Raw genomic sequence first — 23,182 nt, 5'->3', positions numbered from 1 at the left:
TGCTGATTTAGTTTAGGTGGTGGTATAACAATTTGCCATATTGCCTGTCGTGCTAACCATTTTGCAGCAGCAGAATGCGTTTTTCTCCTGGGTATTTAGCCCAAGGAGTTCCTGAAAATTTTGACAGCTTTTGTTGAATTGTCTCCATATGAATGGTTAAAGATGAGCCCAAGTGTGCGGATCTAACACCCACTCTTACTCCATCAAGTCGTTCCCTCGTAATTCTCGCGGAGGTGGAATTGCTGTCATCACAAAGAACTCCATGATAAAACGTCTTAACTACACCACAACATTCAATTTCGACCACACATCGTTTGAACTAGTCCAAGCCACACTCACACTTGAGCAAAGGTAAGTCCATTTTGCTGCTTGAGTGCTTAGAGCCATTATTGCCTTCACTAACTAATGTTATTATACCTCTCTCTCATCCGGGGAATTCCCATCATTTTTCAAAACTGCCATTCTAAAGCCTCTGCTGAAGAAACCAACACTAGACCATAACGATTTGAAGAACTACCGCCCAGTTTCTAATCTCCCAGTCATATCAAAAATCTTAGAAAAGGTTGTTCTATCCCAGCTTGTATCTCATCTAAATTCAAACAGTCTTTTTAGCAATGTGCAATCTGCATGTTGCACTTGCCACAGTACTGAAACTACTCTTCTAAAAGTGGTTAATGACATTCTCTCTGCTTTGGATAGCGGAAAGATTACAGTCCTCACCCTCCTTGATTTGTCTGCAGCATTTGACACAATAGACCATGCTATATTACTTCACCGTCTCCAGCATGCATTTGGCATTCATGATACAGCCTTACCGTGGTTCAATTCATACTTGGTCAACAGGACACAAATTGTATCTGCAAATGGGATACACTCCAGCCCAGTTGATCTATGTTGTGGTGTTCCACATTGGTCTGTTCTTGGACCTGTTCTCTTCATTCTGTACACTCAGTCGCTCTCAAGTGTCATAGATCATCATCCAGTGTCTCTCCAATTGTACGCTGATGACACCAAAATGTACAAATCTAGCCATCCAACTGAAGTTGATGCTACCATCCAAGGTATAGAGAAGTGCATTTCTGATGTGAAATCATGGATGACATGTAACAAGCTGCAGATGAATGATGATAAAACTGAGGCCATTCTGATCACAACAAAAAGACTTTCTCATTCACATCCTTGACCTCAAACAATAAATATCAGCAAGGCCAACATTAAATTCACACAATCAGTACGAAACCTAGGTGTTACTCTGGACAGTGCTCTCACATTGCACCAACATGTCATGAACATATGCAAGGCTGCATATTTTGAGTTGAGACGCATCAGCTCAGTTCGCAAATATTTTTCAGTTGATGCCACTAAAACACTTATGTGTTCATTAGTAGTTTCAATAGTGGACAATTGGAACTCAATTCTGTCTGGTTCATCTCAATATGTACTCCAGAAACTTCAAAAAGTTCAAAACACAGCTGCTCGGATCATGCTTAGAGTATCACGATCAGAGCACACCTCCCCGCTGCTCTGTACCCTAAACTGGCTATCCATTCGATCCAGAACCAAACACAAAATTTGTTCTCTGTGCTACGTTTCACTGTCGGACTCTAGTACAACATACCTATCCGACCTCACCCATGTGTACACACCAGCAAGATACTTACGTTCCTCTTCTGACAATCGTATACTCATTATTCCCACTATGAAAACAAAGTCATATGGACAGCGTTCTTTTGCATACCAGGGCCCAGCAACGTGGAATGTATTGCCCACTGAACTTAGACACAAAGACACAGTGATCACATTCAAGAGGGCTCTCAAAACTCACTTATTTCGACTGCAAGAACAAACTTAAAGACCTAATAATGTTTCCTACTTGAAATATTCTCAGCATGTTTTTGATTTTTTAATGTTTTTCTAATTTCACGGTGTTTGTTTTTGTAATAATATTATTATATGTTTTTTATCTTATAGGTGTTGTCTAATGTTGTAAAGCGCTTAGAGCTTCTAAAGATTAGGCGCTATACAAAGTCCTCTTTATTATTATTTATTATTATCCTTACGTTGAATTTTAGGTAAAAACGAAAAAAATATTCTGTTACTTATTGCACATTTTCTACCATATTCTATTTTTTCCATTTTTTTTGTTGTAACAGTGGCCAAATAAGTGGTTGCAGTTTTAACTCTACAACGTAAACATTATAGATTCATGTATATTTATAATATGGATGTAATTGATTCTCAGCGACACGAAAGCAAGAGCCACTAAAACATATTTCAGCATTACCTTATTCTATCAGAATGATTATAATAGGTCAATCTGGGTCCGGTAAAACGCAATGACTGCTTAATCTTATAATGAGATGGTTAAAGTGGGACAAGTTGTATTTAGTTGCACCATTAGTCGATGATAAGAGATGTTATGATGTACTTAAAGATTTTAATGAAAATGCAAAATTGTTAAATGAAGATGGTGACGACATTATTAATATTATAACCGATATTGATGAAGCGCTGAGTGTTGACAATTGATGAATTAGATTGATTTGATAATAATCTCGTAGTATACGGTGATGTGATGCTGGATAAACAATCAAGTCCAGCTAGAATATTTTTCAGAGGCAGACATAAAAATACGGATAAAATTTATGTCACTCAACGATATACACAAATACCTAAAGTGATCAGAGATAAATGTAACATTTTAGTTGTATTTAACGGAGTTGATACACATACTCTGAGAAATATTCATCAGTGCAGACTATGTACACACACACACACACACACACACACACACACACACACACACACGGCATGAATGTCTTTCGTATCGTCAATCTGTGACATAAACACGATCAATACATGAAAGGTGCGTGATTATTGGAATTTAAGCCGATACATTATACTGACTCAAAAGCGCACACTAAATATGTCTGTATTTATCGCTAAAAGTAGGCACAAAATCTTAATATATATTATGGTATATTAGGATATAGATGGTGTATACATACATACATACATAGATACATCCATACATCCATTCATACATACATACATACATACATACATACATACATGCATTCTCTAACGCATGATCGGTACCATGTACTGTATTCTCAAATAACGCTAAATACAATGGTTATGAAAGCAAAATGTGTTAACGCATACATGTACAGTATTAATTTATGTGTGCTTTTGGTGTTCATCAATTAATAACTTGTGGTCCCTATGGTCACTGAGATTTTCTCCTGTAGCTGATTCGCAAACATTTTTAGAGATTACTTTCTTCGAATCTTTTGCACTGCATCATAACACAATGGAAGCCAATCTGTTTAAACAGGTGAATTATCTCATCTTCAAACTGTGCAATTGATTCATCTAAATTGATTTAGATAATCTTAAACTGAAACTTCAAAATCACTATGACGATAAAATAATCAATTTGTCAGGAATGATTCATTGACAGGCACCATATATATGTGTGTGTGTGTGTGTGTGTGTGTGTGTGTGTGTTTGTGTGTGTATGTGTGTGTGTGTGTGTGTGTGTGTTTAGCAATAGCTCCAAAACGACAAGCTCAATATTCTAACAGCAGTAGGCCACATCCAAGCCAGTAAACTGAGCGTTAGATACTAGTTGTACGTCTTTAACAATTCTTAGAGCTGCACGAGTACCATTGTGAAACAACCTTTTATTGTCACACTTACAGCAGCAGTTCTGATAGGTCATAGGCAACTGTAAGATTCCTTCATATTTGACCAGTTACACATTTCAATGTACAATTAAACAGAAGCTTAAAATTGTTACTAATGCTTTACAACAAGTAATCTATAATCTGAGGCAAATATGTCATAAATGCCTGACTAAATTAGAAAGGAAAATATTTTTGATATCCAAGATGAGTTATGTGAGGAAAAAAATCTCTTTAGATCGTCAACGTTTAACAGCGACCAGGAAAATCTAGCATCTACCTTAGAAGAGAGCACACCTTTTCATGATAACATTGCTCAAGTAAACGCTTCATAAATCTAATGATTCCTATGTCAAATTATTCAGCGATTTCAGATATAAATCTATTTTCTGAGCATATTTTTCAAATAGAACCAATATTAATATTTGACATATACAGATTCCCAGTCGTGGCTATCATATCGTAAATAGCAAACTATTAATATTCTAAGCAGGATAGATACAAACGTCAAAAGTGTAAAGCTCCAAAAATTGCATTCCTTAAATGGGTATCTACTTCATTACCAAACAAATCCTACCCAGGCCGACCCCATTATCTGTTCTAACATTGCATTTCAAAATACAAGAATGCTTCATGACCAAAACATTCGGTAAATTAGAAAATATTGAAACATTATGTAAAATAAAGGTAAGACATAATCCACGAAACTTTCATTTAAATAAGGCTTCTATTCTTCACACACAGGCTCGCAAAAAGTACATCCATATATTTCCGGAATTTCTCACCATACCAATTCCCCATCAACTCACACATAATGGCTAAAAATGACAGTACTCCATAGTGACTCATCAAACACTCAGTATTACTTTAACTGGTATAGTTGTGACTAATACAACGAAAAAGCTGGTGGCGATATAGCTGGAAATAACCGTCTCAATGTTATTCCTTTATTGCCAACACTTTTACGTGTTACTTTCGCCATCTTGAATTTTTCCACTTTTATCAGCCATTCATCTGTGCGTGCCTGACCTCGTGAGCGGAACATTATGGGAGGCCAAGGTAGCACGCTATCAATATCATAACTAAATTAAAAAAGAAAAGCCGCTGCATATAACGGCTTGTTGTATTTCTATTAATATTTCATGCATGGAATTCAATAGTGTTGGGAAACTCAAGATAAACTCGTGTCCAATACAGACAAAAAAATATACGTCATACAAAATATTACGTGAAAATTCCATTGAAAATAAATATCATTTTCCCGTAGAGTTGTACTGAAATTGCCTTATCGGAGCATCATAGGACGCTAAGGTACTAGGCTAAGAAGAATTTGTATTTTGAGCTCCAGGCTGTGACATTGTATGACTGTTAGAAAATGAGGCAAATAACACCAAAATTGAACAATTTTATGAACAAAATTCCTAACTGATCGATGTTGTGTTTATTGTGAGTTTGATAACTTAAAATATAATGTAAAAAATGTTTTAAAATTGTTTCTTTTCTTCAAATCCATCTTGGCTATTTCCTTGTCCGCTTTCCGACAAACATCGCCTCCAGACGGAGACACTATTTTAAGTTCATCATACAGAGGATGTGTATAACGGTACCTGAGACGAAACCAGTCAGAAGAAAGTGCGTGTGATTGCCTTGATAAAATTTTCAACTGTAATGCAGTGACGTATTTACATTTGATGTTAGAAAGTTGTAGTAGCTTTGGATTTTGCTACTCTTTAATGAGAAATTTAACAAATCTGAATTTACAATGGACCCCTTTCACAATACCCTTTACGGACAAGTTGCCGCTCCTGATATCGGACGCTAAAACTCAAAACGGGACTATCACTGCTTGATGAATGTTCTATATATTTACTTGGAAGTGGAGATCGGAGTTGGAAAGTCTGAATAATATCATGAAATCGTGTACATGTACTTTAATGTTGATAAAAAATATGAGCATTCAAAATAATAATAATAATAATGATAATAGTAATAATAATAATAATAAATAATAACAATAATATTCATGCAAGGGCGATCGCAGAATTATTTTTTGGGTGAGGAGGCAAACTTATAGTGATCAGCAATTAAGTTTTACGGATGTAGGCCAAATCTTCTTTCGCGATGAAATCCAGGGGGTGGGGACGATTTCCCCTTTTTGCGGGCGTCAATGCTATTTCCCCCAGTAGATTTATAAAAAATAAGATACATAGACAAGCAAAATAAAAATATCTCATTGAAATTGATTTTATACTAAAAACATTTTTAAGAATGTATTTTATCTTCTTTTGCACCAAGCCAATTAAACAAGCTCTTTGAAGCTTTAGTAATATGCATCAAATCATCTTTTAGAGGTATATACAGTTTATCTATCAAGCGTGTTTAGTGGCATATACAATTTAGCTATTAATGCATGTTTAGAGGTATAGACAGTTTTGCTATCAAAGCAATGTTTCAGGTATGGAATTTAAATAAACTTTAACTAAATGCAATGGGGAAAAAAAAACACTTCTTGCAAATTCAGAAGACAGCAGACCTCACCTCCCACCCTTTCTGTTGAACTTAAATTAATATCCAATTTCCCCTTAGTCCCACTGGACTAAGACCAACTTTCGTCCTTAGTGATATCTACTAGTCTCCAATGTAATAATGTTAGTTTCAAAACCCTGAAAATGTCTACATAAACCGATTTTCAGTATCCTGGATCTAAGTCTGACAATTGTCTAAACAATTTTAATTTTAAACAAAAAATTTTCCTATAGTTTTGACATTTAAATTTTAAAACAGTATTCGATTGTTTTTTGGTATTTTAATTAACTTAACATTATTGGATAGTTTCGGTATAATATTATTCTATTGTATTGTTAGTTAATTTAAAGAAACTACAATATTCTATAGCTTTGTTCGTTTAATTTAAAGTCAATTTATTCAATTTATTTTATTATTTTAATTTAAAATAAAATCATTCTTTTTTACAACTATGATGCATACTTTTCCTGCAAATTAGGGTGTACGTACGCGACACTATCATAGCCATTTGTCTGCTGACTCTAAACAGATTGAAGTTTTCTTTTAATTCTTTGACGTTTTAAACAATGTAAATCCTCCAGGCTAAGTTCTGACATTTTGATTGTTCTCTTACCAGTGAATGCATCGTTTTGGAAGTTCGAGATTTTGCGAGATAACCCGAGGGCGTTATATTAAGGTATTCTGAATCTGGTCTTATCAGGATCTACCAATATATATTTACCATCCCATGAGAGCATTAAAGCAAGGAGTTCCATGGTGTAGTGGTTATCACGTCTGCTTTACACGCAGGAGGTCCTGGGTTCAATCCCCAGTGGACCTACATTGTACTTTTGATGCGTAGGTCACATATTAATAATAACAATAAACAACTTATTTTCAAACAACGACAGCAGAATTTATTATTTTATTATACTTACAAACGTTAAACAACAAGAAACAAAAAGACAACGTTGATTTATTTATTTATTTATTTATTATTTAGTATGCATTAATTATTAATCATTATCTGAAAACTGTTTATTATGTATTTATTCATGATAAAAAAATAAATGTTTAATGTATTATTTATTTGTTATTTAGTTTTAATTTTTTATTTATTATTGATATATTATTTATTTAAATATCTATTTATGTACGTGTTTTATTTATTAATAATTCATTTATTTATTTATTATTTACTTATCTATTTATTTATTTTTTTCATTTATTCTCATTTAGTTTCTTTTATTCTTATTTCATTTCTTCTCATTTCATAACAATCTCATTGGGGATCAGAGATCTTTCAATCTCATCAAAATGGGATAATCTATACATAGACATAGATATGCTAATATATATGCACAGTGGAACCCTCTCAACACCGAAACCCCTTTGGACATCCTCCCCAATTTTTCCGTTCATATAAGTATTAGGTTTACTGACGATATTGCAAATGTACGTGCAATTGTGGAGAGAGAGAGAGAGAGAGAGAGAGAGAGAGAGATGTTCATACAGAAATACAGTGTTCTGCACAAGAAACATCGGAAGAATGAGATACTTTTTAACTTTAATACAAGTCCTTTAAAAATACGAATGATACCCTACAACGTATAAATAAATACTCGGTATATTTAATATTGTTCACAGTTCAAGGTCTTCGTTTCAGAAATGTATGGAGCATTGTCTAGTTTGTTTCTTAGATATTTCTATAACTAATATGGTTGTATTAACAACTCCATCTCTTATACTGAAACCATTATGCTCATCCTTAGCACCTACGGAAATTTTTAATCTCTGTACAAGAACTAAAACTCCAGCTTTTGTCATTGAGTGAATCTGACTTTTAGGATATTGTTGTGTCAGTCTCCGTCGGCAAAGCATTGAAAGCGAGGCCACATGCCTAGTTTTAAATTAAGCTACGGTTTATGGGGGTTTTTAAGCGTAAAATTGAAATTTGGGATACAAGTTTGTTCGATATTCGAAGTTGAGGAGGTTCAGTAGAACGACAACAAAAAACACAACCTCCTCAGCAAACACCTGGAGCTTATAGAAATATATTTGTTAAAGATCATTATAAATTACTCAATGATCGAGGAGAGTCAGCAGGTATTGCTGATTTTTTTTAAAAAGGAGCGAAATTCGTGTATTAAGATTCTGTTGAACGGGTAAAACCTGAAAAATGGATTGCTACAGTATATGCCGCCCACAGAAATCGATATTCTTTAGATACTACTAGTCAGGATTTATTGACTTTAAACGAGAAGCAATGATACATAGAGATGAACTATATGAAAAACTAGCTAAAGAAGCAAATGTGACCGTTGAAGAAGCTAAACAGCGACTTAATGACCCTGGTGAAATTAACGAACCTAAGTCAGGCGCTACAGGAAGTGGTTTTTCTACTCAAGGAAGCGGTCTTTTTGCTTGTCCTAACAGTGTTCTTTCTGACGTAGATAGATTAGAAGTTCGGATCGGAAGAAAACGCGCAGGAAACAATGCGCCGGAAATAATTAATGAAATTTCTGATATTTGTCGAAGATTATTTACAGGCAGTATTATTGATCACAAAATGTATCGTTATCTTATTGATGAAATTGCTGATGATTATCACAGCGACTAAAATACAACTAATTAGTCAGTATGTAATTTAAAAATGATTATACATCATGCTCAACGTGGACCTGTAATGGTCAGGGTAGTGAACTCACTAGTACCAACTCACAAAGCGATTCATGGAGATACACTCGGTGATAATGTTATGAGTTTATTCAAAAGGATAGCTCCAAAGGTAATACCGATTGCAAAACAATTAGGAATGAAGGCTATTGATGCTGTTCGTGATAAAGGTATTAATGATATTGGTAATCTTGTCGGTAAAGTATTTTCAACGGTCAAAGAAAGACACTGCTGATGCTGCGGTGTGGCCGGTGTCTCATGGTGCTAATCAAGATTACAACTTTGGATTTTTAATGCTGAAAGATGTTCGTAGAAGATTTTTATGCGCATTCCACTGTCACATATTTTTGGATTTTGCAGAAATGTTAGAAAAGTTATCTTTGGAGCTAGACATACAGTTGCACTTGTAATAAAGGCAACTGATGATGATGCAATTTGGCGACCTGCTGGTGATGCTGGTAAAGTAATACTAACAAAGCTTCGTTGTGGATGCCAATAATGACTCCAACGATTGCCGAAGAACAAAAACGACTTTCTTTGATGGATTCAGGTGGTCAATTATTACTATCATGGTTGACAGTGACCACAGACAGTGTTCAAACTAGTGTTAGTGGTTTATTTACATGGTACATAGTATCACAGCAGGGTGTTTCCGGACCACGACATATATTTGTTGCTTTTCAAGATTTTGAGCAAATAAATTCACAAACACGTGGCCATATGCTATTTGACAAACGTGGAGTTAATGAAGTTTCTTTACGGATAAACGGACATCAAGAATCAGCTGAGGATATATTGTCAAATTTTCATCAAACTGATGTAGCTCGTGCATATCATCATCTGATGATATTTATGGGACGTGATCAAAACATAGACACAGGGTTGCAAATATCACAATTAGATTTTACGACGCTGTATCCGATTTATTATTTTTCCCTGGATCATCTTGATTTATCTAGACAATCTGTGGTTGATACTCACTTTCAAGCTCAAGTAACATCTTGTTGCTGTAGTTGGTCGACCAATTTTTCATGAAGCTTACAGAGCAATTGCAGTTATTCTTTCAGATAAAGCAATTTTACTTGAAGGTGCTGGTGGAAGAATGCGACTGATTGATGCACCAGTAGAAAACATGTAATGAAATTGCTCACCATATTATAAAAGTTTCGTATAGTCACGTAAATGTTACTGGCTTCCGGTCAGGTGAAACAATTACAATCAAAACTCGCAAATAAATGCAGAATAGAAATATTACTGAAATAAGATCAAACTTCTAGTGGTGGTCCAAACAAATTATCATTAACCATGACTCAACTCAAACATATTAATTAGGCCTTAGAATAAAAAATGTTCAACTTCATCTTTCTCCGAGCGATATTAAAGACTCGATTAAAGCAGGTGGTATATTTCCACTTTTTGGAGCTATACCAGGTTTAATAGCCTCTCAAGCTCCACCCATCGCAAATACAGTTGCATTCGGCGTTTTAAACGGTACTGCCGGAAAAATTGTCAGTATGCTTGTTGATAAAATGGCAGGAAAGGGATGTAAAAAGGGAAGGGGTCTAAGATTACCGGGAACCCCTTATCGGTACGGAAAAGGTATGAGACCTCCAGGAACACTTTGCTAATTCTTCCAATGCCTAACTTTGATTAACTTGATGCTGCTAAAAATTAAATATATAAAATTTCGGAGGTGTTTTTATGCGTGATCAGTTACCAAAACAACCAAACAATTTTGAAACAGGTATTATTAATCTTGATGATAATTAAGGGTCTGGTACTCATTGGATGGCATACGCAATTGATCCACGTGGAATCGTTTATTTCGATTCGTATGGGTTGGCTCCACCAAATGAATTTTTAAAATATATAAACACAATAAAACACTCTACTCTGGTATTCAACATTACCAATACAAACACTAACTGATCCACCGATATGTCGTCGTGAACTAATTAATGTACTTTACGCTATATCAAAATCTTCCAATGCATAACATCATAAAGTCGTGCATAATTTTACAAGTAACCGCGTCGTTTGAAACGGATCTCAAAGTAAAATGGTTGATATTTATGGAAGACCTTCTCTTAGTGGCACCACTAAGGGCAAGAAAAAAAAAAGATGTTATTGATTTGTCAAATTACGCGACTAAAGATAAACTTGGCGATATTATGAACCTCTCTGGAGTTGACCGATGTGAAGTTGTTATTTTTCAGGATAAATACGGTGTTTTAAAGACGAGCAACATCAAATGGAATGAGATAGTTCGTAGAGTTCTCGGTGCTACTAGGAATAACATTTACTGACGGTGGTAGAATCAGAGACTCAAATATATCATTCGCAACTATTAGAAATGAAATTGCATGAAGCGTTTCTAATCGTTCGCGGAACACCGGTGATACAATGACAGGCGAACTCATCATGAATGTTTAAAGAGATCCAACATCTGATGAAGATGCTGCAACAAAAGATATGTAGAGACAGTAGATACTAAATTATGCACGCTACGAGCTGATTATGATTCTCACGTAAGCGCGTTTACTAGTACTTCGTAGAAACTGTCAAAAACGTAATGAAATCGCAGATGATTTATTTGGCACCCAGTTGACTGTTAACGTAAAACTCGTTCATATTAACGCAAAACTTGGCGATATTAAAACAGCTATATCAGATATTGAAACTATCAGACACAGACTAGAAAATGTTACAATTGGGATTCCTGAGATCGTTAAAAAAATTAATCTAATTAAAATCCTCCACGGGCAGATTACCAACATAGTATACACGGTGTCATCAAGATTCTCAACATGGTCACAGCAAAATAACGATCCCAAACGTACTGTAGCAGTCACTGGTGTGTATAGACTGTCTGTGTTCAGCGCTGCAAAATTTCAGATATTTACTACGTAACCCTGGCGTCATTCAACCGAAACTTTTTCTGGAGTTGTGTCTATTATCTTAAATAAAGGAGACGAAGAAACCTTTATACTGGAAGCATCTGATAAAAACGTAACCGCAACGTCTTACTGGTGGTGACTGGAATTTGTGGCTGAAACACCTCAATTGGTTACTATATAAAGTATAATGAGCATTTCAATCAACATTCAAAAATTCAGGTACAATCAAGCACGTGAATGGCAAACAAAATTGAAAAATATCGTTGACGAGAATGTAATGAAAATAAATAAAAAATATCGCAGACGCGTAGTTATTGTTGATATAATTTTTTATTCAGCGTCTGCTTTTATTGCTGGAACGGCATGTTATTATCGACAATAACAATTATGGCACCAGCAGTTGTAACAATTTGTGTTTCAACTGCAACAACGATTGCCGGTATTCTTAATATCGTTGCCAAAAAAAATATGCACGTGCACGAATGCAGAATTACATGATTATATAATAAAATTACATACAGCAACGCTAGCATACTCCAAATTATCCTCTTTATTATCAACGAGCCTTAGTGTTGGAAAAATATCAGATTTTGAGTTCACGGAGATGATCAAAATCTACAAGAAGCAATGACAGTGATTGATTTAGAAAATCAGGATTTAAATAACAATGTCAATTCCACTGATATCGCCGAGCGAGCTACTACAACAAATCGTAACGAATACGACTCCGTCAAAAACATCAATGATATCGGTAAGCTCAACTAATGCAGAATTTAGTATTAATATTTCAACTGCGATTCCAGTAAAATAAATCGCACTAGCACAATTACGAGTATATTATTACAGCTGACCAAACAACAGATTAAAATCATTTGGTACATTACAGGCGAATAATTCACTAGTATTTGTAAATAAAAATAAAGATGATGGAACACCTGAATGGAATGTTGTTTCTATTCATACAGGAAGTTATCAAATCGAACAAATCAAAGATGAATTTCAACGCAGAATCAAATCAGTAACCGAAAGAGAATCGAAAATAGCTATTTCAGATCACGAACCAACACTATCGGCTACGATAGAGATAAATTCTCCAGATTACATCGTTGATATTTATCAATCATCAATCAGAAATGTTTTAGGATGGCCTGAAATCCCACCAAAATATAAAGGACCACTAGAACCAGCGCGGGCTGATGTTTTCACCGACGAAGAGAAATACATAACGGAACCAGAATATCAGAGAAAATATCCGTGGATATATTGGGGGAGTAACTTTGCTACAATAATAGGTGATTTATATACCCATGATGATACATTAAATCCGATTGTCCATGAACAATTGATCAAGTCATGTTTCGATCCCATTAACTCTAAGTTTAGACGATCATTCAACCAATTACAAAATGTATTTTCTGGCGTTACACAATACTACAACGATGATATAAAACAACAGATTATTACAACGATACAACATCTGAATCAGGTTATATCAGATTTGGATTATATGAATAAAAGTATCATTTGGAATAGGAATCGCCTCGGTAGTGGATTTGTTGATTACCATGGACGACCCCGTACAATAACCCTTAAACAGCTGTTTCTAAGACAAGAGAGAAGAACAATTACCAACGTTTGTGATACCAGAATTTAGAACTGACGAGCTAAATAAATCACTCAATGATCTTATTAATGAAACCTTTCCCAAAATACTCGAGTCATGGAGAAAAATAGCACCACCTCCAACTATTCTTAAACACAATACTAATCCGTACGGTGAAGGTCGTCTTATTTCACCAGGAATCGTTAATAAAACTTCAACTATTGCAGTCAATCTTGTATGCGATGTAATTGTGGCAACTTTGAAATAAATCAGGCTCAGCAAGGATATATTTTATATAAATTTACACCGCAAGTACCTCCTGGATATTTGATTTTACAAGAACCTATTAATCCTGTTTATCTACGATGTCATAATCCGTTATTATCAAGAATAAATGTCCAACTTACTGACACTTAAATGATTTAAGAAATGAAAATCTGTATTTAAATTTATACGTAAGATCTTAACGAGATACTTTTGCAGAGTGTTTTACAGTTAATCAAGAGGTATATTATATAATGTACCAGCACGTGAGTTTTTTTATACACAGCAAGGGGAGGGGGGGTACTTGAAAATGTCATCAGAACAATAATGACACAGGCTCCGGTCAGCTCAGAACAATTTTAGTGTTAATATAGTTATTGATGAATACGGCAACGAAGACTTTTTATTGACGCAGAACAATTAAATCAACTACGGCGAGAACATATTTATATGATCACATGTGATAGAGGTCAGATTCTGAATTATGCACATTCCTGTATTAAATTTGATCAGCATAAAATATCTTGCCTAATTCTGAACAAAAAACCTGATTTGGTATATTTTAAAAAAATAAAAAATATATTATAACATAATTTTTAAAAAATATTGATTTTCACTAGTTTTCATTCATCGCTACTTTCACTTTTACTCTCGCTTTCATAAGTGACAGCAGTTTCGTTTTCACGATCTGATATAATCCTTTTTAATTGTCTTACGCATGTATTGATGATTTTTTGTTTCATATTCGTTAGATAATTTTGATCTAATGTTGTCAATCGCGATAGAAAGTGGTATGAATGTTTCCACTTCTATATCTTTCACTGCTGATAAAGATTGTAACATGATCTGCTGGATCGTTTTAATCAATCGATATTCGGTCGATAATGTGTATCCACTTTCAAACTACGATTTCGTAATGATTCAAAATCAGACATAATTTTTTCAGGATCAAGTTGAATCTTTATACCGTCTTTTTCTAATTCTTTTTTTGTAGAAATAATATCATTAATATTTTCAAAATTCATTTTATTATATATATCATAAAATATATATTTAAATTATATTCCTCAACCAGGATGATATAGTACAATTATGTAATATAGTGCAAACACAACATCTTGACTACTGAATAAATGTTTTACTTACCTGTTGTCTCCAATACAGCTGCAGTCGGACTGGGGATATAGATATTCTGGCTTCTTTTATAGTCAAACATTCTGGAAAAACCCATAAGTCCAGAATATTCGGGAGAATCATGTGATCAAATCATTCTGGAAAACCCGTCTGGGAAAACCCACAAGTCCAGAACATTCTAGAGAATCATCTGATTAAGTCGTTCTGGGATATTGGGTTCTCCCAAAATGTTTGGCTATAAAAGTCCGTGAATCTCTCTGTCAGACTGGAAATTTGCATTTTGAAGTGGACAGGAGGTAAGTGAAATATTTTCTTAAATTACGTGTGTTAATTGTTACGCACATAGTTAAATTATTGCATGTTTACAGATCGAAAAATAACTTACATGTATCGCCTTGATTTCGTTGTAAGTTAGAAATCATAAATATACCTTTACTAATTTGAACTGTTATATAATTATGTTACTTCACTGATATTAATTATGACACAGATGGTTAATTAATTACCATGACAAAATGAATTTAGATCTACGCAGAAATATCTACTACAAAGTTATTTATCTTCCTTCAGGTCATGGACCTTAAGAAAGGAAGGAGCAGTACTATATGAATAGGGATTTTGAGCGCATTTTCATACCGAAGGTCTCAGAGTAACAGTATCATAATTATTTTAACAATGGTTATGATGATACCAAAAAAACAAATAAAATAAAAAATAGTTTAGTAAATATAAGGGGCACAACCAGGTAATACCTCTACCAGAGAGAGAGAGAAAGAGAGAGAGAGAGAGAGAGAGAGAGAGAGAGAGAGAGAGAGAGAGAGAGAGAGAGAGAGAGATTTATCTCTCTTAACAATACTGGGAAATGATTTTATTTTGTTTATATTTCTTAGAGAGAGCAGATCTAGTGATATTATTTGTGACAAAATATACTGCTTTTGATTGAAGATCCAAATATTTGGCAGCTGCATTCATTGATTGAAATATTGTTTCGTAATCAGTCTCTGCATGTGTAGATTTAACGCCCTTTTTCCATTTGTTTACATCTACCAGTGTTTCCAAATTTGCAATTTTGACTCTGCGTGATAGCTCTCAGATTAGTTAAATTATTATCGATTTTTATACCGTTGATATAAGCGATTACAAGACCGTCCTCGAGTACTCCGTTGAAAAGTTCGAATATATATTTATGGCAGAAGTACTATTTCTTCCCATCATTAGGATAACCAGTATTAATGAGAATACCAACTGGTATTTTTCGTCGACAGTGTCTGATTACACCATCACGATTTGCTTCATAATTTTTAATAATGGTGTGTTTAGCAAAGTCTTACCTTGGATGATTGACAAAGTCTTTTTGGTTCATTTTTATATAATACCATTTGTTTAAATAATAATTTGGCTAAATCATTACTTTGAGAATCTTATCAGATAATCTTCTATATTTTATAACCCTGTCACTGTCATTAATATTTTTGTATCATAATATCTTTTCAGATCTCTGTATTGTTTACCATCACATTGCAAAGACAATTGCGTTTTTCCTCTAAATCCAACATTGCATTTCAAACACGATTTTGGACCTAGACTTCCATTACGAACGCTTTGCAAATCATGTCCGCAGAATTCGTTTACGCAAGCTTTGTTACAAGGAGTCAAGGAAACTATCATTAAAAATGGATGAATTTGAGAGAGTATCTACGATTAAGCCATCTAAAGATAAATTTAATCTTGACAGAATATCCCCTGACATACCGATAAAAGCTCAGGTTGATCCGAAGAATAAAACCTTGATTAATGAAATTCACGACGCCAAGATTTTTTTTTAGCAAAGATGGCGCATCTCATGTGTGGTAACACTTAAAATCACAGATGGTGTCGATGCTAAGATGAACGACAAACGAGCTGCAGCTATCATTAATTATCTCCGCAATCGAAAATAGTTTTTGAAAGTAAAATTTGTTGTATTAGCAGAAACAGACAATTGAATTATTCGTGAAAAATATGATCCTGTCCTTCATAATGAAAAAATTGCCATACTGAGTAAAAATTCCAAACCAAGAATGTTGACTGGTATTGACAAACTGTATTATGAAAGAGCGTATCCTGTAACTGCAGTTATTTATGGAATTTATCCGATAAATGATAACCCCAGCGTTAATACTCTAATAATTTTCAAGACTGAAATGTGTAACCGAACGAGTAACGGAACATTTTACCGTTTCGACTCGTGGAAACGGTCCAACGGATAAAAGACGTAAAATAATAAATGAGTGGGGAGAAATAGTTCAAGATATCGGAGCGTCCGTCAAAGATGTCGCTGAGCTAGAAAAGAAACTAATATTCCCAGGAAGACTAAAATCTATGACCGCAGAGATTTTGTACGAATCAAAATATAAATCAAAAGGAGCTTCGATTGAAATTATTGATCATAATGCGCATGCGTGGACTAATGAGTAACAATATTTCCATGAAATCGAACTGTTAAATTTTACCACGGAAATATATTTGATTTTATTAACGAAATAAGTAAAAACGATCCTGTATCAGTGTGGCTATTTCAACGTTCTTATGATGAAAACTATGATCAGTTTGTACGACCTAATGGCCTTATTTATCGTACAGAATCTCTCCACGAAGAAATGAAAAATCTTGCGTTAAATATACCGATGATGCTGAACGATTACTGAGTAATTGTTTTACTGTTTCGTCAGTTGCGGCTCATTTTGCTAGAGAGAAAAATTAGTGGAAACCAACTCGATTTGATTTTCTCAATGATATAATATCGAATTGTGTCGAATACAGAAACGATGGATTGTGGACTAGTTAATATGATCAAAGAGATGTTATATCGGTTGATATGATTGCCTGTTATCCCATATATACTTGATCAGACATTAAAGCTATCATCTGCACCGTCAGTGTATGATCCCGTAGCTAGACATAAAACAGTTTATCTTAATGGACCTGGGGTTCTTGTAAAACAACTCGTGTGATTGAACTATTTCGGAATTTTGATATGATCGTTTTAACCCATACACACAGACTTGCAAGGGAAATAAGAGAAAGAAATATTAGATCATGTACTTATCACAGCTTTTCTCGATGGAAAGGAGAAGCATGGACTCCTGATGGAATGGGCGAAAAATACATTCCAAATATTATCCTTTGTGATGAAATATGTACAGTGCCTAAAGAAACATTAAAAACATTTCTTGATTGGTTATTAATAAAAAATACTGCTGTTATAAGGTGTGGCGATCATGGTCAACTGATAACTTTTGTTGAATTGTCTCCACATGAATGGTTAAAGAATTTTGTTGATTGTTATGAAGAAATAGCTGCTGATCATAGATCTCTTGATCCAGAATTAAGCGAGTTTAAGAAATTAATCAAACTACAGCCGAATAAAGTTCAATGTGAAATAATGCGTGATATAATTTCAGAAATCCTATGAGCAACGTTTGGAACTTATGGAGACCAAATGATTTGATAATGGCAAGTAGAAAGATAGTTCGTGATACACTTTAACAACAATTTTTTATGCTACATAAAGAAAGGTTTTCAAATCTACCCGTACCATTATGTTATCGACCGGTTGATACGCGATGGCAGAATATCGACGTTGATATACCAGGATCGTCAGAAAAATAAAATCTTGTATTAATTGATATTGTTTCGGTTCTTGTCAATGATGTTGAAGATGCGCTCAAAATGGAAAAAACTCCATGGACGCTAGCATACGCAATGACGATTCATTCATCTCAGGGGTTAACCATTTCTGATACGCGAGTTTGGATCGTCGATGATCGTATCGAATTGTCAAATTTAGTTTATCTCACAGTGTCTAGAGTTAGACAAATATCTTAGTTGCGGACGGTTATTATAGATGTTACAGAAACCACTGGCAAGTTATTGACAAAAATATAATAAGAAAAAAAATAGTTATAAACAGTGTGCAAATAATAAGCGCGAATTTGACCTTAGTACTGAATTTATAATGATGCCGAAACAACAACAAAATAATCATTGTGCGAGCTGTAATACAATAATGTTGTGGCGATACTCGAGTAATGATCCAAGACAATTTACCGTAGACAGAATTAATAGTAAGTTTGGTCATAAACGCGAAAATGTAAAGCTGACCTGTCTTGAATGTAATCGACGTCAAGGTGATAGTTTACAAAAGTGAATGCGGTGGTAATTGTGTGTCTTCAGGAATTGCTTGTAATTGTTCACTTTCAAATCCACGTTGAGGAGCGGTTGAATCTAATCTGTAGATTGCAGGTCTACCCGTTGATCGTACCACGCTAGATATTTTATTTGTCGTTACACTCAAATAGGATCAGTCGCTCTTATTTACCAACTTCATGTTCACCAGGTTCATATAAACATCTGACAGTAACCTTACCTAATACTGGTTGTTTTGAAAAATCATGTCGTTTTATTGGTATATTTCTCTTTGTAACTGCATTAATAGGTTTCATGGCGGTTGTTCGAATAATTACATTATTTAATGCAGCTATCACATATGGTAATCTTGCAACCCATTCACGAGAACTCGTATCTTGAATTACTTCCTTCGCATTCTGATATCCAAATAACCGCTCAGCAAGTGTTCAATTAAATCGTTCAACAATTGCCTGATCACGATGAATTGCGGTATGTCCTCGTCTACTCTCGTATCGTGAATTACTTCCTTCGCATACTGATATCCAAATAACCGCTCAGCAAGTGTTCGATTAAATCGTTCAACAATTGCCTGATCACGATGAATTGCTGTATGTCCTCGTCTAATTATGGTATGTTCTTGTCTATTATGTTCGACATTATGTTTTTTCATCAGAGATGATACTGCACCAGGAAATTCCTTGCCAGGATCAACCTGTAATAGTTGTGGCCATCGTAAGGGTCCTCGTTGATAACTTCGTTCAAAGCAGCTACAACTTCAGCAGCTGTTTTAGCTGATAATGGATCTGCTTCCTTATATCTACATGCAAAGTCAACGACAGTCAACGCGTATTTGTATGTTAATTGACGTCTCCCAAGTTTTGATAGTATCGTGTGGTAAAAATAGAATATCTGCTTGATGAACTTCCTTAGGAGTGCTGACATCAAAACGTGCATGCTGATTTAGTTTAGGTGGTGGTATAACAATTTGCCATATTGCCTGTCGTGCTAACCATTTTGCAGCAGCAGAATGCGTTTTTCTCCTGGGTATTTAGCCCAAGGAGTTCCTGAAAATTTTGACAGCTTTTGTTGAATTGTCTCCATATGAATGGTTAAAGATGAGCCCAAGTGTGCGGATCTAACACCCACTCTTACTCCATCAAGTCGTTCCCTCGTAATTCTCGCGGAGGTGGAATTGCTGTCATCACAAAGAACTCCATGATAAAACGTCTTAACTACACCACAACATTCAATTTCGACCACACATCGTTTGAACTAGTCCAAGCCACACTCACACTTGAGCAAAGGTCAGTCCATTTTGCTGCTTGAGTGCTTAGAGCCATTATTGCCTTCACTAACTGATGTTATTAATACCTCTCTCTCATCCGGGGAATTCCCATCATTTTTCAAAACTGCCATTCTAAAGCCTCTGCTGAAGAAACCAACACTAGACCATAACGATTTGAAGAACTACCGCCCAGTTTCTAATCTCCCAGTCATATCAAAAATCTTAGAAAAGGTTGTTCTATCCCAGCTTGTATCTCATCTAAATTCAAACAGTCTTTTTAGCAATGTGCAATCTGCATGTTGCACTTGCCACAGTACTGAAACTACTCTTCTAAAAGTGGTTAATGACATTCTCTCTGCTTTGGATAGCGGAAAGATTACAGTCCTCACCCTCCTTGATTTGTCTGCAGCATTTGACACAATAGACCATGCTATATTACTTCACCGTCTCCAGCATGCATTTGGCATTCATGATACAGCCTTACCGTGGTTCAATTCATACTTGGTCAACAGGACACAAATTGTATCTGCAAATGGGATACACTCCAGCCCAGTTGATCTATGTTGTGGTGTTCCACATTGGTCTGTTCTTGGACCTGTTCTCTTCATTCTGTACACTCAGTCGCTCTCAAGTGTCATAGATCATCATCCAGTGTCTCTCCAATTGTACGCTGATGACACCAAAATGTACAAATCTAGCCATCCAACTGAAGTTGATGCTACCATCCAAGGTATAGAGAAGTGCATTTCTGATGTGAAATCATGGATGACATGTAACAAGCTGCAGATGAATGATGATAAAACTGAGGCCATTCTGATCACAACAAAAAGACTTTCTCATTCACATCCTTGACCTCAAACAATAAATATCAGCAAGGCCAACATTAAATTCACACAATCAGTACGAAACCTAGGTGTTACTCTGGACAGTGCTCTCACATTGCACCAACATGTCATGAACATATGCAAGGCTGCATATTTTGAGTTGAGACGCATCAGCTCAGTTCGCAAATATTTTTCAGTTGATGCCACTAAAACACTTATGTGTTCATTAGTAGTTTCAATAGTGGACAATTGGAACTCAATTCTGTCTGGTTCATCTCAATATGTACTCCAGAAACTTCAAAAAGTTCAAAACACAGCTGCTCGGATCATGCTTAGAGTATCACGATCAGAGCACACCTCCCCGCTGCTCTGTACCCTAAACTGGCTATCCATTCGATCCAGAACCAAACACAAAATTTGTTCTCTGTGCTACGTTTCACTGTCGGACTCTAGTACAACATACCTATCCGACCTCACCCATGTGTACACACCAGCAAGATACTTACGTTCCTCTTCTGACAATCGTATACTCATTATTCCCACTATGAAAACAAAGTCATATGGACAGCGTTCTTTTGCATACCAGGGCCCAGCAACGTGGAATGTATTGCCCACTGAACTTAGACACAAAGACACAGTGATCACATTCAAGAGGGCTCTCAAAACTCACTTATTTCGACTGCAAGAACAAACTTAAAGACCTAATAATGTTTCCTACTTGAAATATTCTCAGCATGTTTTTGATTTTTTAATGTTTTTCTAATTTCACGGTGTTTGTTTTTGTAATAATATTATTATATGTTTTTTATCTTATAGGTGTTGTCTAATGTTGTAAAGCGCTTAGAGCTTCTAAAGATTAGGCGCTATACAAAGTCCTCTTTATTATTATTTATTATTATCCTTACGTTGAATTTTAGGTAAAAACGAAAAAAATATTCTGTTACTTATTGCACATTTTCTACCATATTCTATTTTTTCCATTTTTTTTGTTGTAACAGTGGCCAAATAAGTGGTTGCAGTTTTAACTCTACAACGTAAACATTATAGATTCATGTATATTTATAATATGGATGTAATTGATTCTCAGCGACACGAAAGCAAGAGCCACTAAAACATATTTCAGCATTACCTTATTCTATCAGAATGATTATAATAGGTCAATCTGGGTCCGGTAAAACGCAATGACTGCTTAATCTTATAATGAGATGGTTAAAGTGGGACAAGTTGTATTTAGTTGCACCATTAGTCGATGATAAGAGATGTTATGATGTACTTAAAGATTTTAATGAAAATGCAAAATTGTTAAATGAAGATGGTGACGACATTATTAATATTATAATCGATATTGATGAAGCGCTGAGTGTTGACAATTGATGAATTAGATTGATTTGATAATAATCTCGTAGTATACGGTGATGTGATGCTGGATAAACAATCAAGTCCAGCTAGAATATTTTTCAGAGGCAGACATAAAAATACGGATAAAATTTATGTCACTCAACGATATACACAAATACCTAAAGTGATCAGAGATAAATGTAACATTTTAGTTGTATTTAACGGAGTTGATACACATACTCTGAGAAATATTCATCAGTGCAGACTATGTACACACACACACACACACACACACACACACACACACACACACACACGGCATGAATGTCTTTCGTATCGTCAATCTGTGACATAAACACGATCAATACATGAAAGGTGCGTGATTATTGGAATTTAAGCCGATACATTATACTGACTCAAAAGCGCACACTAAATATGTCTGTATTTATCGCTAAAAGTAGGCACAAAATCTTAATATATATTATGGTATATTAGGATATAGATGGTGTATACATAAATACATACATAGATACATCCATACATCCATTCATACATACATACATACATACATACATACATACATACATGCATTCTCTAACGCATGATCGGTACCATGTACTGTATTCTCAAATAACGCTAAATACAATGGTTATGAAAGCAAAATGTGTTAACGCATACATGTACAGTATTAATTTATGTGTGCTTTTGGTGTTCATCAATTAATAACTTGTGGTCCCTATGGTCACTGAGATTTTCTCCTGTAGCTGATTCGCAAACATTTTTAGAGATTACTTTCTTCG

General features: G+C 34.9%; 1 non-coding gene across 1 annotated transcript; it reads left to right on the top strand.

Moving 5' to 3' along the window:
- Positions 1-6,959: 6,959 nt before the first annotated feature.
- Positions 6,960-7,032, top strand: Trnav-uac (transfer RNA valine (anticodon UAC)). Its single transcript has one exon. It is a non-coding gene; the product is annotated as a tRNA-Val (tRNA).
- Positions 7,033-23,182: the final 16,150 nt, after the last annotated feature.

This window comes from Sinohyriopsis cumingii, chromosome 12 (assembly GCF_028554795.1).
Source record: "Sinohyriopsis cumingii isolate HCF-2022 chromosome 12, ASM2855479v2, whole genome shotgun sequence".
NCBI classification, from domain to species: Eukaryota; Metazoa; Mollusca; class Bivalvia; order Unionida; family Unionidae; genus Sinohyriopsis; species Sinohyriopsis cumingii.
The sequence above is the reverse complement of the archived record's forward strand: the minus strand, read 5'-3'. Positions and strand labels throughout refer to the sequence as shown.